The following is a 19,863-nucleotide window of genomic DNA, read 5'->3' as shown; positions in this document are numbered from 1 at the left end:
TTCTACCAACCGGCGCGTTCTCTGAGGTCAGAATCCTTACTTCTGGCGACCGTTCCACGAGTGAAGCGAGCTCGCGTGGGAGGTCGCTCCTTTGGATTGCTGGCGCCCCAACTGTGGAACTCTCTGCCCCTGTCACTTCGGGGAGCCACTAGTTTATTAGCCTTCAGAAAGGACCTTAAAACGTGGTTATTCTCCCAGTAGGCCCCCTATGTGTGTTGTTTTTCTCTGTTTCTGCAATTCTCTCTTTTTTAATGTGTTATGTTAGTTTTACTGCAGCCTTCGTTAATTAAAAGCGCCGGGACACTCTTTTTGAGTAGCCGTGCGCTCTACAAAAGCCATTTTAACATAACATAACATAACATAACAAAATTGCAATCAGTCATACAAGCAATCAAAAGGCTCCACTGGCTGACTGTCAGAAACCGCATTAAATTTAAGGCGCTGTGCCTAACCTATAAGGCCTTGCATGACCCTGGCCTGAGTACTTTAAACAAGCACTCACATGGTATGAACCCTGCAGAAATATGCGATCTGGAGAAGCAAAGAAAGTTATGCCCTCCAGATTTAAAAGAGTGAAATGGAGAGGAAGCTTTGTTACTGGAGCTACCAAGAACTGGAATCTCCTTCCCTCCTACATTAGGGCTGCCCCTACTCTGCTTGCCTTCAGAAAGCTCTTAAAAACGTGGCTTTTTAATAATTAAAGGTACTACAGCTTCCCCAGTTGTGTTCAAGCTGTGATAGCACCAAAACACCCAAGGGTAGACGTGCGCTTTACAAATTTTTTTACATAACATAACACAATGGAATAATCTGTTAAGTATTCTTAAAAGAACGGTACTCCACTACAGAGTACAGCAAATGTAAATTTGCTGCGTATAGTGTGACATATCTCGGACATGAAGTACAGAGGCATTCAACCTGAAGGAGTGGTTAATTGAAGTCGTAACAGATGCACCAGACCTCAGAATTAAGGATAGTATAAGGTATTTTCTAGAATTAGCTAATTTTTACTCAAAGTATGGTATGAAATTGGCTGAGAAAACCTATTCGTTTAGACAATTTTTGAAAAGTAAAGTAAAATTCAAATGGACGGAAGAATGTCAAAAGTACTTTACAAACTTACATAGTATCTTTAGTGCCCCATCCTTACAACAATGTTGTCCTGGTGCCAAGACCGTAGTTACTACACACCAGTGGGAAAAAGGCTGGGTGCTATACTCACATAGTTGAATCTGATGGGAGAGAAGTAGTAATAGCTTACGCTTCCCGTTCCTTATCACCATCAACGGTATTCAGTAATCGAAAGAGAGCCCCTCGGCATGGGTAGTGGGCTTAGAACATTTCTACAGGTTCATCGGGGGAACTAAATCTGTTTTAAGATGTGATCATGAGCCATTAACACACCATCACTACAAGTGACTTAGTAAATACATCAGCATGTACTGGCAGATACAAAATCATAACAATATGCTGCAATACATCCAAAGGTCAAAAATAAAGTTGCATACTTTTCAATAGGATGCGACTACCCATGAGGGAATGTGCAAAGGCCAAATGGGAAGAGTACCAAGTTGGTTGGACATACAGCAAGGAAATTTAAGCAGTTGATAAGGAAGAACAGAATGAACGGTATAGCAAAAACGATGTTCTTAAAGAAATCAAGAAGAATATAAAAGATGGTTGGCCTGAGAAGAAGGGGAGGGTATTGTAAGAAAGGCTGATGCTAAAGCAACCGTGACATTTTTAACAAGATATTTATAAGGGAAGGATTGCCAAAAAGAATAATAAGTGACAATGATGTGAAGTTTAAATAAAGTTGTACTGAAGGTTTCCTCTGATGTAATTGTGAGAAGACAAGAGAGGGGATCACGGTCTTACCTGACTTGGAGGTCCTTCCCAGTAGAAATATTGTGCCATATGAACTGCAATCCCCGAAAGGTATATACCAGAAGGTGGAGGTGAAAGAACTCACAAAACACACGACCCTCAAGAACACATGTATGTAACAACCCCTGTGTTTGTTCTCAATCAATCAATCAATCAATCATAGCATTTATATAGCGCACTACTCACCCAGAGGATCTCAAGGCGCTGGGGGAGGGGGTGTCCGCTACTGCTCGAACAGCCAGGTCTTGAGTTGCTTCCTGAAGGCGAGGTGGTCCTGGGTCAGGCGGAGGTGGGTGGGAAGGGTGTTCCATGTCTTGGCGGCGAGGTAGGAGAAGGACCGTCCCCCTGTGGTGGCTCTTCGGATGCGGGGGACGGCGGCTAGGGCGTGGCTGGTCGATCGAAGCTGGCGTTTGGGAGCGTAGAAGTTGAGGCGGCTGTTGAGGTATCCTGGGCCTTGGTTGTGTAGGGCTTTGTGTGCGTGGGTGAGGAGACGGAAGGTGATTCTCTTGTTGACCGGGAGCCAGTGCAGGTTTCTCAGGTGTCCGGAGATGTGGCTGCGACGGGGGATGTCCAGGATGAGTCGTGCTGAGGCGTTCTGGATCCGCTGGAGTCTCTTCTGGAGTTTGGCGGTGGTTCCGGCGTAGAGGGAGTTGCCGTAGTCCAGACGGCTAGTGACGAGGGCCTGGGTGACCGTCTTCCTGGTCTCGGTGGGGATCCACCGGAAGATCTTACGTAGCATGCGCAGGATGTTGAAGCACGACGAGGAGACGGCGTTGACTTGTCTGGTCATGGAGAGGGAGGAGTCCAGGATGAAGCCCAGGTTGCGTGCGTGGTCCGTTGGTTTGGGTGCGCTGCCTAGGGCGGGGGGCCACCAGGAGTCGTCCCAAGCGGCGGGTGAGGCTCCCAGGATGAGGACTTCCGTCTTGTCAGAGTTCAGTTTCAGGCGGCTGTTCTTCATCCATTCAGCTACCTCTTTCATCCCTTCATGAAGGTTGGTCCTGGCGGTGGCGGGGTCGTTGGTGAGGGAGAGGATCAGCTGTGTGTCGTCGGCGTAGGAGATGATGTTGAGGTTGTGCTGGCGTGCGATGTCTGCGAGGGGGCTCATGTAGACGTTGAAGAGGGTTGGACTGAACGAGGAGCCTTGAGGAACGCCGCAGATGACTTCGGTGGCTTCTGATCTGAACGGGGGAAGGCGGACTCTCTGTGTCCTTCCGGCGAGGAAGGAGATGATCCACTCCAGTGCCTTCTCCTGGATTCCGACATTGCTGAGGCGCTGCACTAGGGTACGGTGGCAGACAGTGTCGAAGGCCGCGGAGAGGTCGAGGAGGATGAGGGCCGCTGTTTCTCCGTTGTCAAGCAGCGCTCGGATGTCATCGGTGGCTGCGATCAGGGCGGTCTCGGTGCTGTGGTTGGCCCGGAAGCCAGACTGCGAGGGGTCGAGGGATCTGCTCGTCTCGAGGGGGGCGGCCAGCTGCTTGTTGACGGTCTTCTCGATGACTTTTGCAGGAAACGGGAGCAGCGAGATGGGGCGGTAGTTCTTGAGGTCGGTGGGGTCGGCCGATGGCTTCTTGAGTAGGGCGCTGTGTTCGGCGTGCTTCCAGCTCTCCGGGAAGGTAGCGGTGTCGAAGGAGGTGTTGATGATGTCCCGCAGGTGGAGTGGGATGACAGCGTCGGCCTTGTTGAAGACGTGGTGAGGGCAGGAGTCGGTCGGAGATCCGGAGTGGATGGAGTTCATCGTGCGGACGGTGTCTTCGGTGCTGATCGGAGTCCAGGCGCGGAGGGTGGTGGTGGGGGGCGGTGGTTCGGTTGTGGCGTTCGTCGGTTGAGTGCTGAAGCTGTTGTGTATGTCTTGACACACACCCTTATCACCATCATTTCACTAAGCCTTACTTCTCATCACCTGCTAGCCCTGGGCTTGCTAAAGGATCACGTACTTCCGCTCTATCCACCCGAAAGACTGTCGCCTTTACTGTACTCCACTTTGATCTGGAATGCTCTAACCCTGTAAGGCACAACACTCTTGGGTGTGGCGACGGTCATACATATCTTCTCATTCCCCCTCCCTCACAACAGTAATTGACGGCTTCCTTTTCTCCTCTCTTATGAACCTCCGGGGTGACATCGACAAGTCAGAAGAGCCGGATCCGTCCACCTCCAATCCCCAGTCCAGCGCCACAAGGACGGATCAACGGGAAGAGAGCGACGGAACATCAGAAACTCCATCTATTACATCAATCACTGATAATAAAAAGCACACCTTTGGAAAGTATATTCAGCCTCCGCGTTTGTTTATCCGACCTGCCCTCCCACAGTAATATTATCTACACATCTACTTTCCCAGATTACCCTAGTCGGAAATTTTAGAGAGTAATACAATTAGCAAGCAAGAGTAGACAAGAATGGAACGGGAAAGTAAGATGGTTTAGGCCTATAGGATTACTCAAAACGGGATGATTGTTTATAGCCTCTTTGGTATTATATGAAGAGTTTCTTTTACTAAGGTCAATTTAGTATTAATGTATAAAATGCAGCAGAAAGAGTGGTCTTTTGGAGCGGTTCCAGAAAGTATTATGAAAGCATGAACAGCGTACAAAAAGTATTATGATGGACGACTTGGAGTAAAACATTTTAAGTTGAAGGAGGGGCAATGGGTGCGAGTTAGCAAGGGAACAAAATGAGTAAGAGAGAAAGTGCATTTTAGGACCACCAAATTGTGATAGTTTGAAGCAATCCTGCCATGCTCTGCGACAGAAAAGTCTGGCATCTGAGACCACTTAGTAGTTGTGGTGAAGAGAATGAAGTTTGTAGTGATCCTCTTTCATTAAATGATGTTTGGTGATTCTGTTGTTCAGGTTCAAAATTATATGACAGTAGAGTTCTGGATGGCAGTAGCATGCATGAACAAAATGAGGAATAAGTGCACAATGAACCCACTGTGGAGAATTCCATGAGTACTGTAACAACTCAAGGTGAGGTCTGAATTCAGCGGGAAGTCAGATTAACATAGCCAATCAACAAGAGTGTTCTAAAGTCAAAAAGGGAAGGTTTGGCCAAAGGATTATTTCCTATATGAAGTTCGATGCCTATGTTTGCAAAGTATAATATATTTAAGACTTATTCTGGGTTTATATTAAACCTAGCAGCAGGTAATGCAGCCCCTTTACCTGTTGCTTTGTACAAAGTGTACCATAGCGTAAATATATACTGTCAACATTGCTCAATAATGTTGGGGGATGTTTAAGGTAGGCATGTAGCTCTGTATTTCTTCCCTTTTATTACATGTGCAATTTGTGGTCATGTTCCCTACCACGGTATCCCATATTCCTGATCAGTATTCCATTAGAGAAGTTAAATCTTTGAATAGGTCAGATGGTTTTGGGCCTGAAGAGGCACTACTGCACTTACTTATGGCTGCAATAAAGTACTAACTTACTCTGAAGATTTGAATGAATCTTTACATCACTCCTTGGCAAATATCCTCTGTCTCGCACACGTCTAGAGGGTGCTAGGGTGCTTTCCTTCAAATGGGGAGTAGGCAGGGTTATATAGATGCCGTTCCCTTCACGTTTCCTGCGTTGTCTACTTTTCAGGTCATCAGGCACGAGTCCAATATGCGTGTACATATTTGTGTCAATATGTTTGCCCTAGGCATACCCACACTATCTCAAACCTTATCACTATGCACTTACCCCCTCTTAATGTATTCACTTATATGGCACTCATCATAAACCTTGAACAGAAATCATTAAAACAAAACTGACTCTATAGTACTGGTGGCCCTCGCGTGGCAGACCAAGCAGCATGTGCTGAACTATTTCAAGGTAGGGTCATAGACTGACGCTTGGGAAGAGGTGTGCCAGCAATTTGTTTGTCCTTTCCTAGTGTCTCTGCTTCTTGCTTTGGTTTGGGAAACAATGTATTTTTAGCTTTTGCTGTTTCGCCCCAGGAATATTAACGCTAGTGTGGTAAATAAATAAATTACCGGTACTATTTTTCTATGCATTAAATGAAAAGGATAGCTCAATAAATGAGAGGCAGAGTCCGTGGTATCTGAGTCATACGGGCTTTAATTAAGTGGCTCGAGCCAATGGACATCGGGTTCCATCACCTACTAAGGTTCAGGAAGGGACAATCTCAACATTTCATTAACATCATACAATATATATAGTAAAACAGTACAGTTGCATTGAATACAGTAGGCGTAACAAGTGAAAAAGGAAAGATAAGAATATATGGGCGTGAAAAGAAGGCGTGCACAGGGCGTGCATGGAGGTGTGTGATGTAGACGTCACAGAAGTGTCATAAGTGGGTGGACACATGGGGGGGGCTTCATGGGCAGCTGGAACCTTTAACCTACTGGTGCGCGCAAAACGAGTCATGACGTGTAACTGGGGAGAGCTGGGGGGCGCTGACTTCTAGCACTAGTAGAGGAGACTGAAGTCTGGGATGTCAGAACGACCTGTACCTATAGCGTATCTGATATCTTGTGTTTAGAGGACATGTTGCTTGATTCTAAAAGTCATCAGGGCAAAGGCTGCTTGTCACTAAAGGCTAGTGTATGCATATATTTCTTCATGTATTACGTGGACTATGGATCTTCTATGGATACTAATTCAGTAAATCACTTGCATGGAGACAGAAAGACTGGACTGTAAACGAATATGTTTATCCTATTCGTTAGCTAGGAATGTGAAGCCGGGGAGCGGAACAGATAACTGTAGGCATAATATATTCTTGGCAGGCAGGCCAGGCCGAGCCGGGCACCGCACTGCTTGGCAGGAAGTAAGGGAAGAGTCAGGGATGCGGGCGGGGCTGCATCTCTCGGAGTGTTTCAGGAGACTTGAGGTCTGGATCTCGTGTCCGGGCCCTGTGGAGCCCTAGAAACGGGTGCAACTCGATGATTTAATGTGCACCATGTAAATACGTTGGCAACATAGGCCTAAAAGCCTAATTCACGTTGCTTTCAGAAGGACTGGATAACTGACATACTAACGTTGGACGCAACTGTAAATGCGTCTTTATATTCGGTCATGAAGGGAAAATGCATAGAAATCATGCACATATATTACATGTTGGGGAACACGTAGGGACACACAACAGGGTAAAATTCAATTTTCCTCATTCCCTCCTTGTTCCTTACGTTTCCTTCAGGAAACATCAATATTCATGAGACCATCTATCTGTTCATACAGCATCATTTGCTCGTCTTTTCTCATTTGGGCATGGGATTGTGGACGTGGAATACAAGCTGTAGCGCACAAGCCGCAAATCGCTGGGCCACATTGTAAACAGAGACAACAACTGAATATGATCATTACTACTACTCCCAGGAATGACAGTACTTTCCATCCCCATGCAGATATTACACTCCAGAGCCAGCCGGACCAAGTCCAGGTGCCTGGATTCTGGTGTAGCTGATGAGCTATTTTATGAAGTCTAGTTATAGCTGAATACACAGACGGTGCGTTATTAGGAATGAAAACGCAACAACTAGATCCGATGACTCTACAAGCTCCGCCCCTATCGGCCAGGATGACGTCAAGGACAAGGCGGTTCTGAAGAACAACAAATCTCATAGCAGACTGCTCTTCTGTTAGGTTACCTAGGGCGGAAGTAGTCTCATTCACTACTGCTTCAAGGGTTCTGGTTAACCTGCGTATTAATTTACTATTCTGGACAGGACCTATGAAGAAGAAGAAACCTTTATTGAAATCCGTATACTGTTCCAATGCAGTTTCAGTCTGATCGACAATTGGGGACTCGATCTCCCTTCTATGTCTGACGTGTACTAGATGTGTATTTCGGTGATAATCGGATGGGGCTAGGAAAACGGGTGGCAGTAGGAATGCAATGTAACATGTTCCATCCCAATCTAGGGGCAAACGTACATAAGCGGTCTGACCACATATAAAATAGGAATGACGTGAAGCTTTGAAAGTAGACTTCCCACTGTCACTGTATTCGACCACAGTAGTACAATCACTGTGTCCTAGATGTACTGAACCATTCTTTCTAACACATAACTCGCCTTTTACTGGTAGAACTGTTATAGAAGGCAAGTCTGAATCAATCTCGGACTGAACATTCAAAACCATGAGGTTAGAGGAAAAATTACCTAGATCATATACTTCATTTTCTAGATCTAACCCTGTCCTATGGGAAAGACCGTCCTTGTCTGGGAAACAGGTTTAATTCATAACTGTATTCAGAAGGGACTTATCGTCTAAAGATGACGTCAATGTAAACCATGCTCCACACGAACCATTGTGTGAAAACGGATAGGGAAAGAGTGGCAGAGCTCCCTTTACAGTCTGGTAAGGGGGGAGTCGACCACATACCCAGCAATTAGTGGCATTGCTGGTCTGGTGCGAATAGTGTAACATACGAATAAAAGTATTGTTGCGCATTGCAAGTCGATAAGATAACTCGTGAGGGGGTAGTTCACTAAATGTGTGCTCTACTGTATCATTAGAGGAAAGGTGTACATGTGAATCGAGAGGAGGAAAAAATACGTGTAACATACAACTTATACATGTGATCGTAAGACTCAGAATAAACATAAACAATAATGTAACGATGCATCTACTTCGGAGACTTTTACAATATTTCATTTTCTTGAAGTTGCGTCTATCTCTCTCACTATGTGGGTCTATCTCATACATGTCAGAAACCTGTCTAACCGCTTCACCCGAGGGGGACTTACACAATTAAACGCTGTCTGACTTACTAGACCTCAATTTGACTTTATACTCCTGCTGCGGAGTTTTCTCTAACAGGGGAAGTTTAGAGTCAGTATCGGGGCAGTCCTTGAAAAAAGTCTTTGGACGCAGTCCATGGAAACGCTTGATGTGACTGGAATGGAGCCAGCCTTTTCTTCCTTCTAGCTTTACGGCGGTCCTTGTGGTCATCAGAACGAGTTTTGGCTCCTTCCAGCGGTGCTCCAGAGGACTTGAGCGATCGAAATTCCGAACCAAAACTAGATCTCCTGGAACGACCTCGTGCGGTTTCACCTGGGTGTTGTCCGGGAAGGCAGCCGCGACCTGTGAACGACAAGAAAGTAGTGCAGACATCAAGGAAGCTAGGTAATCTGTCAGCATGTTACTGTCAACGTCGGTGATTTTACGAGGCATAGGTGTACCCCACATGTTTGGGGGACGACCAAAAACAACTTCGTAGGGTGACAAACCAGATCTAGAGTGAGCGACCATTCGCATATAGAAGAGGGCAACCGGCAAGGCTACCATCCAATCTACACCTTTTTCTGCACAAACCTTCGCTAATCGTGTTTTCAGAGTTTGATTGTGTCGCTCGACGAGGCCAGCTGCCTCGGGGTGTCGTACGCAGTGGAATTTCCACTGGTACCCTAACAGAAGTGATACCTGTTTTATGAGTTCGGACGAGAATGGCTGTCCATTATCTGAATACACGACACGGGGCAAACCATATCGAGGGAAAAACTCACGTACCAGCTGCTTGGCAGTGGTCACGGCAGTATAATCTGGGACTGGATATGCTTCTGTCCATCTGGATAGAGCGCATACAACTACGAGGACATACTTGAATCCTCGACATCGATCCATCTGGATATAGTCCATCTGGAGGACTTCAAAAGGATGGTCAGGAGGATGAAATCCACCTTGTTCCACGGGGACACCTTTACCTGGATTGAACTGACAACAGATCATGCAGGTACGCACTTTCTGCTTCGCTGCTGCTCGTAAATGCTTGTTGAACCAGAGGTTCTGGATGCTGTCTAACATGGCTTTTTCTCCTAAGTGTGCTGGACTGTGTGCTGTGTTAATGATGACTTGAACCATAGAGTCGGGGAGAAACCATGTGGCTTTTCCCTTCGTCAACCATCCCTGATCTGTCTGGACCCCTCCTTGTTCCGACCATTTCTTGATTTCGTCTGGAGTAGCATGTGTCTGTATGTCTAGTACGTCTTGTGTAGGATCCTTAACTGTCATACAAGTCGTCAGGACTGAAACGTCTGTCTTTGTCGTGTCAGCTGGAATGTCTGGAGTCTGAGCTGTAAGCTTGGCTGTTCGATCTGCCAGGTCGTTACCCTGGGAAATGGTGTCAGTGACTCTAGTATGTGCTTTGCACTTCATGATGGCTATAGCTGTAGGTAAATGTATTGCTTCTAACAGAGCTTGAATGAGGGGGCCATGCTGAATCTTGGCTCCATGAGAGGTCATAAAACCTCTTTCTTGCCAAAGGACTCCAAAGTCGTGAACGACTCCGAATGCATAACGTGAATCTGTATATATGTTTACTTTCAGGTTCTTGGCTCGTAAGCAGGCTTGGGTCAGAGCGATGAGCTCTGCTGCTTGAGCAGACAGGGTGTCAATACGATGTGTTTCTATAACTTCAGTTTCAGTAGTCACTGCATATGCTGCTACTAACTCTCCTGTACTGGTTCTCATACATGAACCATCCACATAAAGTGTCAGGTCTGGGTCAGGTAATGCAATGTCCGTCAAGTCTTGTCTTGGCTTCGTCATGGTGTTAATAACTTCCACACAGTCATGTGCTGCAGGATTTGAGGTAATCGAGGGTAACAGTGTAGCAGGATTTAATATATTACAACGTCTGATCTCTGTGTGTGGCTGAAAAAGTGTCAGTTCATATCCTGTCAATCGTGCTATAGTCAAGTGCTGAGTCTGTGTTCGGTTTAAAAGAACTTCCATGGAGTGTGGAACTTGTACTGTCAGGGGGTGTCCTAACACTATGGAATCACTTTGTCTGATAGCTAAAGCTGTGGCTGCAACTGATTTGAGGCACGCAGGCAAAGCCTGGGCTACTGGATCTAATGTGCTAGAAAAATAAGCACAAGGCTTGTGTTGTCCTGCTTGATCTTGTGTGAGAACTGATAATGCTGTACCATCGCGTTCAGTGACAAAAAGTGTAAAAGGTTTGCTGTAGTTTGGCGTCGCTAAAACAGGTGCTTGACATAAAGCTTTCTTTAATTCTTCGAAAACAAGTGTATGTTCCTGGGTCCAAGGGAGGACAGTCGATGTCGCTGCCTCCTGTGTTGTCAACTGTATCAGTGGCTTGGCTAGATATGCGTACTGAGGGATCCATTGTCTGCAGTAAGAAGTGAGGCCGATAAAAGCTCGTACCTCCTTCTGTGTCTTGGGCTGTGGAAGATGTGCAATCAACTGGATACGGTCAGGTGTCAACTGTCTACCCCTCTTGGACAGCAAGTGACCAAGGTATACCACTTGCTGGACACAGAATTGCAGTTTCGAAGGGGACACCTTGTGCCCCATTTCTGCCAGAAAATACAAGACTGTCAGTGACGCACGTTCGCAGTCACGTTCTGTACGGGCTGTGATCAATAGGTCATCCACGTACTGGAGCAGGGCAGTGTCAGTTGGCATGTGAATACTGTCTAGTTGTCGTTTCAGTGCTTGACTGTAAATACTAGGACTTTCTGTGAACCCTTGAGGTGCACGTGTACATTTATAACTTCTTCCGTTTAAACAGAATCCGAAAAGGAACTGGCTGTCCGGATGGATGGGGACACTAAAGAAGGCGTTCTTGAGATCAATAACAGTAAAGAACGCAGCTTCGGAATCAATGGCTGTCAATAGGGAAGAGATATCTGGAACCACTGGGTACTGGGGTATGATACATTTATTGAGTTCTCGAAGGTCAATCACTAGTCGATAAACTGGAGGTGCATTTGGGTCAGTACGTTTAAGGATCGGAATGATCGGAGAATTACATACATTGGAGTCAGTTTCTACAACCACTCCTTGAGCAATGAGCTCGTCAATGATTTTCGATAAGGCTGCTACAGCCTCAGGTGGTAACTTGTATTGTCGGATTCGTGGTAGTACAATTCCTTGTTTCAGAGTGACACGATATGGTGTAATGTGCATATAACCTACATCAGTTGGACCTTGCGCCCATAAATGCTGTGGTACATTCAGTAATCTTGGATCAAAATCTCTTAACACATAATGTCCTTTAAAATCACGTAAAAACAATCTCACTCCTTCCGGAGAACAACAAATCACTGCTCCCAATTCTTTCAATGTTTTAATACCAAGTAAGTTTTCTGGACATGATTTCGTAAGTAACAAGTCTGTAGTCCGGGACAATGGACCAACTTCTAGGGAAACTGGTTTTGATATTTCATTAACAATAGGCTTTCCTGAAAATCCCAGGGAAACATTTCTTGAGCCTGAGAGAGGAGCCCCTGGAACCTCGTCATGACTGATGGTAGTCCTACTTGCCCCTGTATCAATCAGAAATTTTCTGTCTTTCCCTAATACTTGACTGTGTACATAGGGACCTTCTTGATCTACAGGAACCTCGATGAGAGGCAAGCCAACCTCCCTCTCTAGGCTGTTTCATGAATACTGCTGATAATCTGGATACTCTGACTGTGCGTACTGGTACATCTGCTGTGTAACGTGTTGTGTGGCAGCTATAGGCTGCGGTACTGTTACTGTCTGTTGTGCGTTCTGCGGTGGTTGCGTATTTTGTGGAACATGTTCCTGTCTAGGAGGACGCGGTCTCTCTTTCGTCTTACCAGTAGCTATGTTGTGTTTCAGAACAGCACATTTGTTTATATAGTGACCTGGCTGTTTACAGTAATTGCATGTCCCTTTAACGGGAGCTGCAGAATGACTGGTCTGAGTCGTACCCCTCTTCTGACTATCTACCGGAACAGACTGTGCAACTAGTACTTTCATTTTCGTGTCTTTCATACGTCTCTTTTCGTGTTCTTGCTCTTCTCTGATTCGGTTCTGGTGGTACTGTAACATTTGTAACATTTGGGACGGGGTATTAGCTTGCCAGGTACTCTCAACTTTCAGTACTCGATTTTTAACTTGTGGTAAAGAATTCTCTACTAATTTGGTAACAAAAAGATGTGGATATGACTCACTACTTGTTTTCAAGCCGCTATTAATAATGAAACATTTCTCAAATCTGGAATAAAAATCACTAGTGTCTTCGTCTTGTTTCTGTTTACAGGCTGAGATGGCATCCCAGTCTTCCTTTTTCGTGGCTAGTAATCTTGGCAAGACTTGTATTAACAACTCGGGCAATGCTTTGGCTTTATCCCCGAGACCGGTACCAGGAACTCGTGTTTTATCTTCGTTTTCTAATTCTGCCCAGTCAATCTTTTTCTCTCCCACCTCCCATTCTTTTTCTTTAAGCTTTTCATATATGCCCGCAGGCAACAGGACCTTTAACATTTTAATGATATCGGGATACGTGTATTCTCCCATGCGGAGCATGTCTTTTAATTCACGGTGGAACCCTGCTGGATCTTTATCGTGACAGGGCACTAACTTTTTCATTTCCAGTAGTTCTATTTTCGTTAAGGGGGTGTAAACAAATACTCGTTCGAGCGCACCTCCCCCCGTCCGAACAGGATGGACTTCTCGCAAGAGATTCTGTCTGTCTATGTAAAATGTCTTTCTTACTGGGGGTGGAACAGGAACGAAATGTGGAGTCAGGAACGTTCTGTATTTGTGGCGTTGTTCTAAAATGACCTTAATCAAATCGGTACCTAGGCCTTTCCATCTGTTTAGGAGTAACTCGTCCAATACATTATATAGGGGACCTGGATCAGAATGCTGATTTTCGTACAGTGTAATGAGGTGTTGGATCATGTACATACCCACCAGTCGCTGTTCGTCTGGAGAAAGATTCAGAAACGTTTGGGCCACTACTTCGTCTTTAAATGTGCTAGAATTACTAGTCCATTGAACTGCTGATCGGGCTAGTTCCTGTTCATGCAGGGTACTAAGCTCACTGTAACCTATTCGTTGTTTCAAAGCTCTATCGGTAGCTTGGAATAAATGCTCAAGAGAACACTGTTCTGGTACGGGAGGAAGAAAAGTTTTCTTACATTCTAGGCGTGTGGATCTATCAAAAGGTCTCGTCCTACCTACGTACGCTATTCTATCTAGATTGTCCGTGTCTGCATCTTCGTCTGAAGTGTCATTCTCTTTCTCGGGTTCTCTCGTTGCTTTCTCCCTTTCGTGTATGCCTAGAATTTCTTTACGAATCTTTCTATACATGGATTCTATACAACCTTGTTTACTGTGTTTTCCGTCTGCTATGTTGTCACTCCATTTTGTCAGGACTTTCATCTCGTCTTTATCTTTACCAGGCTGGTCTTGTTCTCTTATTAAACAATTTATCAAAAACTGCAGGATCATATTTTGAGTCTCGACTTTCCTTTGGGCCATAGCCTCGTGAATACTTTCTGGTCTTTCTCCTGTCCTGATGAAATGATATATTCTGTCTAAATGTTCCCCCATTCCAGGTAAGAGAGTCAAATAGCTTGCAACTCGTCGTAGACGTACGGAATATAATATCATGTGATCTTCGCCTGGTACTGGATCATATCTACAATCAGTAAGGTACTGTTTGAGGGCTGCGTATGTAGCCACTTTCGGCGTACGTTGTAATGCTGCATCTCTTAGCGTCATTCGTTTTACTTGAGGCGGGGTGATAGGGATACCTCCCCCTGCTCCTCCTGAACTAGAATCATCAACTAATACTGGGTGTGCCGTCGCTGGTAATGTGACTGGTAAAGTAGGCATACGTAATGTGGGTTGGTCCTGGGTTACTGGCAGATTAAAAGGATTTCCGGGACCAGTGGCTGGAGGAACAGTAATTGCGTTATTAACAGGGTTTTGAGGTTGAGCAGGCGGAGGAGGACGCGGATTTGTATATTCTGGGACAGTGTCGTCTAAATAGGAAGAAAGGAAAATTTCAGCTGCGGTTGGTTTATGACGTAGCTTAGTCGGGACCAATGGTGGCGGTAAATTACAGGGTGCTTCCGGGGTCGCCTCAGGCAGGCCCTCGGCGAGAAGGGGATACATGCCTTTAATAAGGGCATTTCTTTGTCTGTCTAACTGTTCTGCTCTAACTCGTTCACCTTCTTCTAGTAATTCCCTTTCTTGGGCTTTTTCTGATGATTCCCTACTTAGTTCTGCTTTTCTGATCTCTTTTTCTGTTCTTTTATGCGATTCTTTACGCCACAATTCTATGGCATCTTTCTGAGATTGTCTGGCTTTCTTTTTCCATAATGCTTCCTCTACTCTCATGATGCACTCAGCATCCCAGGTTCCTGAAACAGGCCATCTATATTTTTCTTCCAGATTTTTGGTATAGTCTACCCATAAGTCTAAGTACAATATGGCATCTAAGCCATGTTTATGATACATTAAATGTCCGGGACTGTCCCTAGGTGGGACAGGAACTGATTCTTCGAGTATACCTTTTCTGGTTCCTATCTGACGTAACTTTGAAAACAGAGGCATATTTGAACGTACTCGAACTTAAACACAATACACAATGGACACAGTAATGAATAGCAAAACAAATCATTCATACCACGACATCAAAAACACATTAGAAACAGTTCGAACAGATACTACCTAGTACATTGAAAACATAATACTGGAAATCTCGAGAGACTATACTAGAAAACAGAATTACTGGATGCACTGCTAAAACAGTACAGAACATACCGGTCTCATAAAGAGACACGTCATACCGTATCCACCTAGGTGAACACGTCGGACCGGATCTGTGTACCCAAACCCGTCTGGACCGGGCACAAATTAATGAACCCGTCTAGATGCGTTCCCAGCAACGGTACTCACCGGGAAGCAAAACTGAAGGCCTCGGAAACTGGACTGGACTGGGCTGCTACGACGTCTGGTTACTGCTACGCACTACGCATGCGCTTCGGGCTTCGGAAACAGGTGGGCCTCCGGATACCTCGGACCTTGCTCTCTCGGCTTGGGCTCTGGTCGGGACTCTCCGCCTTCCTCACCGCCTCGTCTGGATGCTGGACCGCAGTCTCCATCTCCTCCGTGGGCCTGAGGGAGTTTTTAGCAGTAAAACCTGCAGGTGCACAGTAGGAGTCCGTCACGGCTGTAGAAGGGGTCAGGGGGCCTGCGTTACATCGCCGGCGAGTGGGGAAGGGGCTCGTCCCTATTCGGGCGCCATTATGTGGTAAATAAATAAATTACCGGTACTATTTTTCTATGCATTAAATGAAAAGGATAGCTCAATAAATGAGAGGCAGAGTCCGTGGTATCTGAGTCATATGGGCTTTAATTAAGTGGCTCGAGCCAATGGACATCGGGTTCCATCACCTACTAAGGTTCAGGAAGGGACAATCTCAACATTTCATTAACATCATACAATATATATAGTAAAACAGTACAGTTGCATTGAATACAGTAGGCGTAACAAGTGAAAAAGGAAAGATAAGAACATATGGGCGTGAAAAGAAGGCGTGCACAGGGCGTGCATGGAGGTGTGTGATGTAGACATCACAGAAGTGTCATAAGTGGGTGGACACATGGGGGGGGCTTCATGGGCAGCTGGAACCTTTAACCTACTGGTGCGCGCAAAACGAGTCATGACGTGTAACTGGGGAGAGCTGGGGGGCGCTGACTTCTAGCACTAGTAGAGGAGACTGAAGTCTGGGATGTCAGAACGACCTGTACCTATAGCGTATCTGATATCTTGTGTTTAGAGTACATGTTGCTTGATTCTAAAAGTCATCAGGGCAAAGGCTGCTTGTCACTAAAGGCTAGTGTATGCATATATTTCTCCATGTATTACATGGACTATGGATCTTCTATGGATACTAATTCAGTAAATCACTTGCATGGAGACAGAAAGACTGGACTGTAAACGAATATGTTTATCCTATTCGTTAGCTAGGAATGTGACGCCGGGGAGCGGAACAGATAACTGTAGGCATAATATATTCTTGGCAGGCAGGCCAGGCCGAGCCGGGCACCGCACTGCTTGGCAGGAAGTAAGGGAAGAGTCAGGGATGCGGGCGGGGCTGCATCTCTCGGAGTGTTTCAGGAGACTTGAGGTCTGGATCTCGTGTCCGGGCCCTGTGGAGCCCTAGAAACGGGTGCAACTCGATGATTTAATGTGCACCATGTAAATACGTTTGCAACATAGGCCTAAAAGCCTAATTCACGTTGCTTTCAGAAGGACTGGATAACTGACATACTAACGTTGGACGCAACTGTAAATGCGTCTTTATATTCGGTCATGAAGGGAAAATGCATAGAAATCATGCACATATATTACATGTTGGGGAACACGTAGGGACACACAACAGGGTAAAATTCAATTTTCCTCACTAGACCATTGGCAGATGTTCCTATTTGCATCTAAAAGGCTATCTCTGCCCTCTCGCTCACTGGGTCCTTTAACTAACTGTCCAGGGGAAAGACAAAGAGGCCGATTTAATTCTTGGTGGACGGCCCGTGGGTCCACCAGAGCAAATAAGTACATTACTCAGTTGCCCTGGTGGAAGGTTCGCCCATCAGATTTATAAATGACCGCCAGGCAGGCAGGTCGTTGAAAAAAGCATTACAATATACAAGGTGATGGTGACTATGTCAGAATATTCGCACACCCTAAACAGCACACACATTTCGTAAATTTAGTAAATCCAAAGTCATAAATTGTGATCAATAAATAAGTTAAGCAAGGTTGAAGTTGTATTTTGCATGATTTATTCTTTTCACATTTCTTGGGTCTAACGTGATATCCAATACAGGAAGGCAGCCCACATATGTTTTGTCACAGAGACTTTTCAAGGCTGAAATGCATGAGAAAGGCAGTATTCTTATTAAGCCAGCGCCTTTAAATGTAATATTGGACCATTCCCCTTTGCATAATAACATTAGCCAACGCTTTAAATTGGCAGTTACTGTCTGGTACTGAGTAACTGCACTTCTTTAATTTGAAAGGAATAGTACCCGCACTTCTGCAGTGGATTTAATGAGAGAGTAGTTATCAGAGGAACAAACAAGTGCTCTGAAGTGCGAGTTTCTGCGCTTTTATATTTCCATTTAAAGCAAGCATATTAGCGGTGTGTCCACTTCATGTGACGTCACTACATTTCAAGGCGAACTGGGCAAACTAGTTAGATGCCTTGCCTCCCCACCAAGTATTTTTTGGACTTGTGTCCTGGTAATAGTAACGCTCGGTCTTACAGCGCTAATTTAGAAACTTCGGAAATGTCATTCGAAGCGTTGTACGGAGAAAAACCAATTTAATTAGAGTTCCAAATTCCTCGGTCCCCATTTACGATAGGTGCACCCATAACTCCTCTCTTTGTACCACACGCTCTTCTCGCGACCTTCCCTCGCTAGCACAGCCAGCGTTAGTGCCCCCATGTTTCTTACCCTTCTCTCCAACTGCACGCTCGCTTCACAGCCTCTGAAAGTGTACAATCACCTAGCAACGGACCGGAAGTCCATAGATCCCGTGCTCCACTTTTCCTTGCCGCTCGGAAACATGAACTCAGAGTAAATCAGTCCTGTCAGTACTAAGGTTACCCTCGAAATCAACTTCCGTTCTGAGGCACGGAAAGGAACCCCTGCCGAGCAACGAGAACGATAGGAAAGAGGGATGCCGCTCTGACTGAGAAGTGTGTCTGTGAAAAACATATTTCACCAAAACTTGTTCTACCTCTTAAAGTAAAACTCGCACACTAAACATGAATTACATTTCGATTCATTTTAATGAATAGGATATTTCAATTCATGTGAATAACAGGAGCATACGCGGCGACTATGACAAATATCTGCACATTTCTAATTTATATCATAAATTGTATAATTCCTCCCAATTTTAGCAAACAAAGGCTTCTTGCAAGTCAAGCCAGCTCTTCTCTATCTGCAGTTATTATCAAATGTGTGGGACATTTTTACTTTTGCTAGTTTCCTTCCTGCTGCCGTTAGAATAAAGAGAAACAATAAGCTATGTGTAACCTGTCCCAATGCATCAACCTGATTTAATTGAATGTATGGATGCCTCAGCCTTGATATGTGGTTTTTAAGTAATTAACCCAAAATGAATTGATTACATGTATAGTGTTTTTTAAAAAAAAAATTGTATATTTTTTAATGTAATTTATGGTTTTATAATTCTTTGATATAAAATGTTTAGTATGCTTTTATGGTTTTAATATAAACCGAATAAAGTATTTTTACTGACTGACTATAATTTAAAACATGTAGAACCGTCATCTGTTATTTCTTTAAAATTGATTTTAAGTCAACAAGCAAGCAAGTTTTTTGTTGTTGTAATACTTTATTCAATATATTCATATCATAAAAGTACAAACATTTCTAAACATCAAACCCGATTTAAAAAAGTATTACATCCATTTGAGCATAAAATCTATAAAATGCTATATACAATTAAAAAGCTCAGTTAAAAATGCATACACAATAATATTCATATGGCTGGCTATAAAAAGGAGGTTTAGGTTTTGTTGTCGCTTAACAGTAAATGTAAAAAAAAAAATGTAAATTGATACTTGTATAGCGCACTACTCACTCGCAAGGGTCTCAAGGCGCTTGTACGAATACCGCTGTGGAACCCATCCTGGCTTTCCCTGTGAGGTGTCCACTCCCGGCACCCCCAAGGTGGAGGCCAGGCATCCTTAGCGTTGTGGGGGCCGTTGTGGAGATTAAGCAAGCTATTGCCCAGAGTTGCAGAGTGGGACTCCATGATTGGAATAGGCACTGAGGCGAGAATGATCAGGTCCGTGGAATTTTTGAGCCCAAGACCCGCCGAGGCAGGGAAATGAACCCTGGTCCCGGGCTAGACCTCTGCATCAGGGTCTGCCGCTCTAACCATTAAGCCACACTTCTCCACAGTCTTGTGCGTATAAACCAAGGACTTGCAAGGTACTTTGCAACCCGCAAACAATGTACAAGGATGTTGTATCATTTAAAAGGATACGGAAAACAATCCTAAAATCTCTAGCACCCAGCTCCCTACATACAGGTTTTAGCCATCTTTTCTAGGGTGTTTGTAGGCTTTACACGCAAACAAAAAGTGGGGTAGGGATTCTTTCCTGCATGGGCAGCCTGGACAAGCAAGGTCATGATCCCTCATTCTTTTGCACCCTTGTGTAGAATTTTTAAGAGGGAGTATTCCGTATCT

At 44.9% G+C, this 19,863-nt stretch overlaps 1 protein-coding gene across 1 annotated transcript in view; it reads right to left on the bottom strand.

Moving 5' to 3' along the window:
- LOC144753414 (DPY30 domain-containing protein 1-like) overlaps positions 1–18,235 on the bottom strand; it is a 194,696-nt gene extending 176,461 nt beyond the window's left edge. The window contains exon 1 of the mRNA XM_078641112.1: positions 18,093–18,235. The gene's annotated coding sequence lies outside the window, so the exon portion shown is untranslated. The remainder of the gene's footprint in view (positions 1–18,092) is intronic.
- Between the last annotated feature and the right edge of the window lie 1,628 nt (positions 18,236–19,863).

This window comes from Lissotriton helveticus, chromosome 5_1 (assembly GCF_964261635.1).
Source record: "Lissotriton helveticus chromosome 5_1, aLisHel1.1, whole genome shotgun sequence".
Classification (NCBI taxonomy): domain Eukaryota; kingdom Metazoa; phylum Chordata; class Amphibia; order Caudata; family Salamandridae; genus Lissotriton; species Lissotriton helveticus.
The sequence above is the reverse complement of the archived record's forward strand: the minus strand, read 5'-3'. Positions and strand labels throughout refer to the sequence as shown.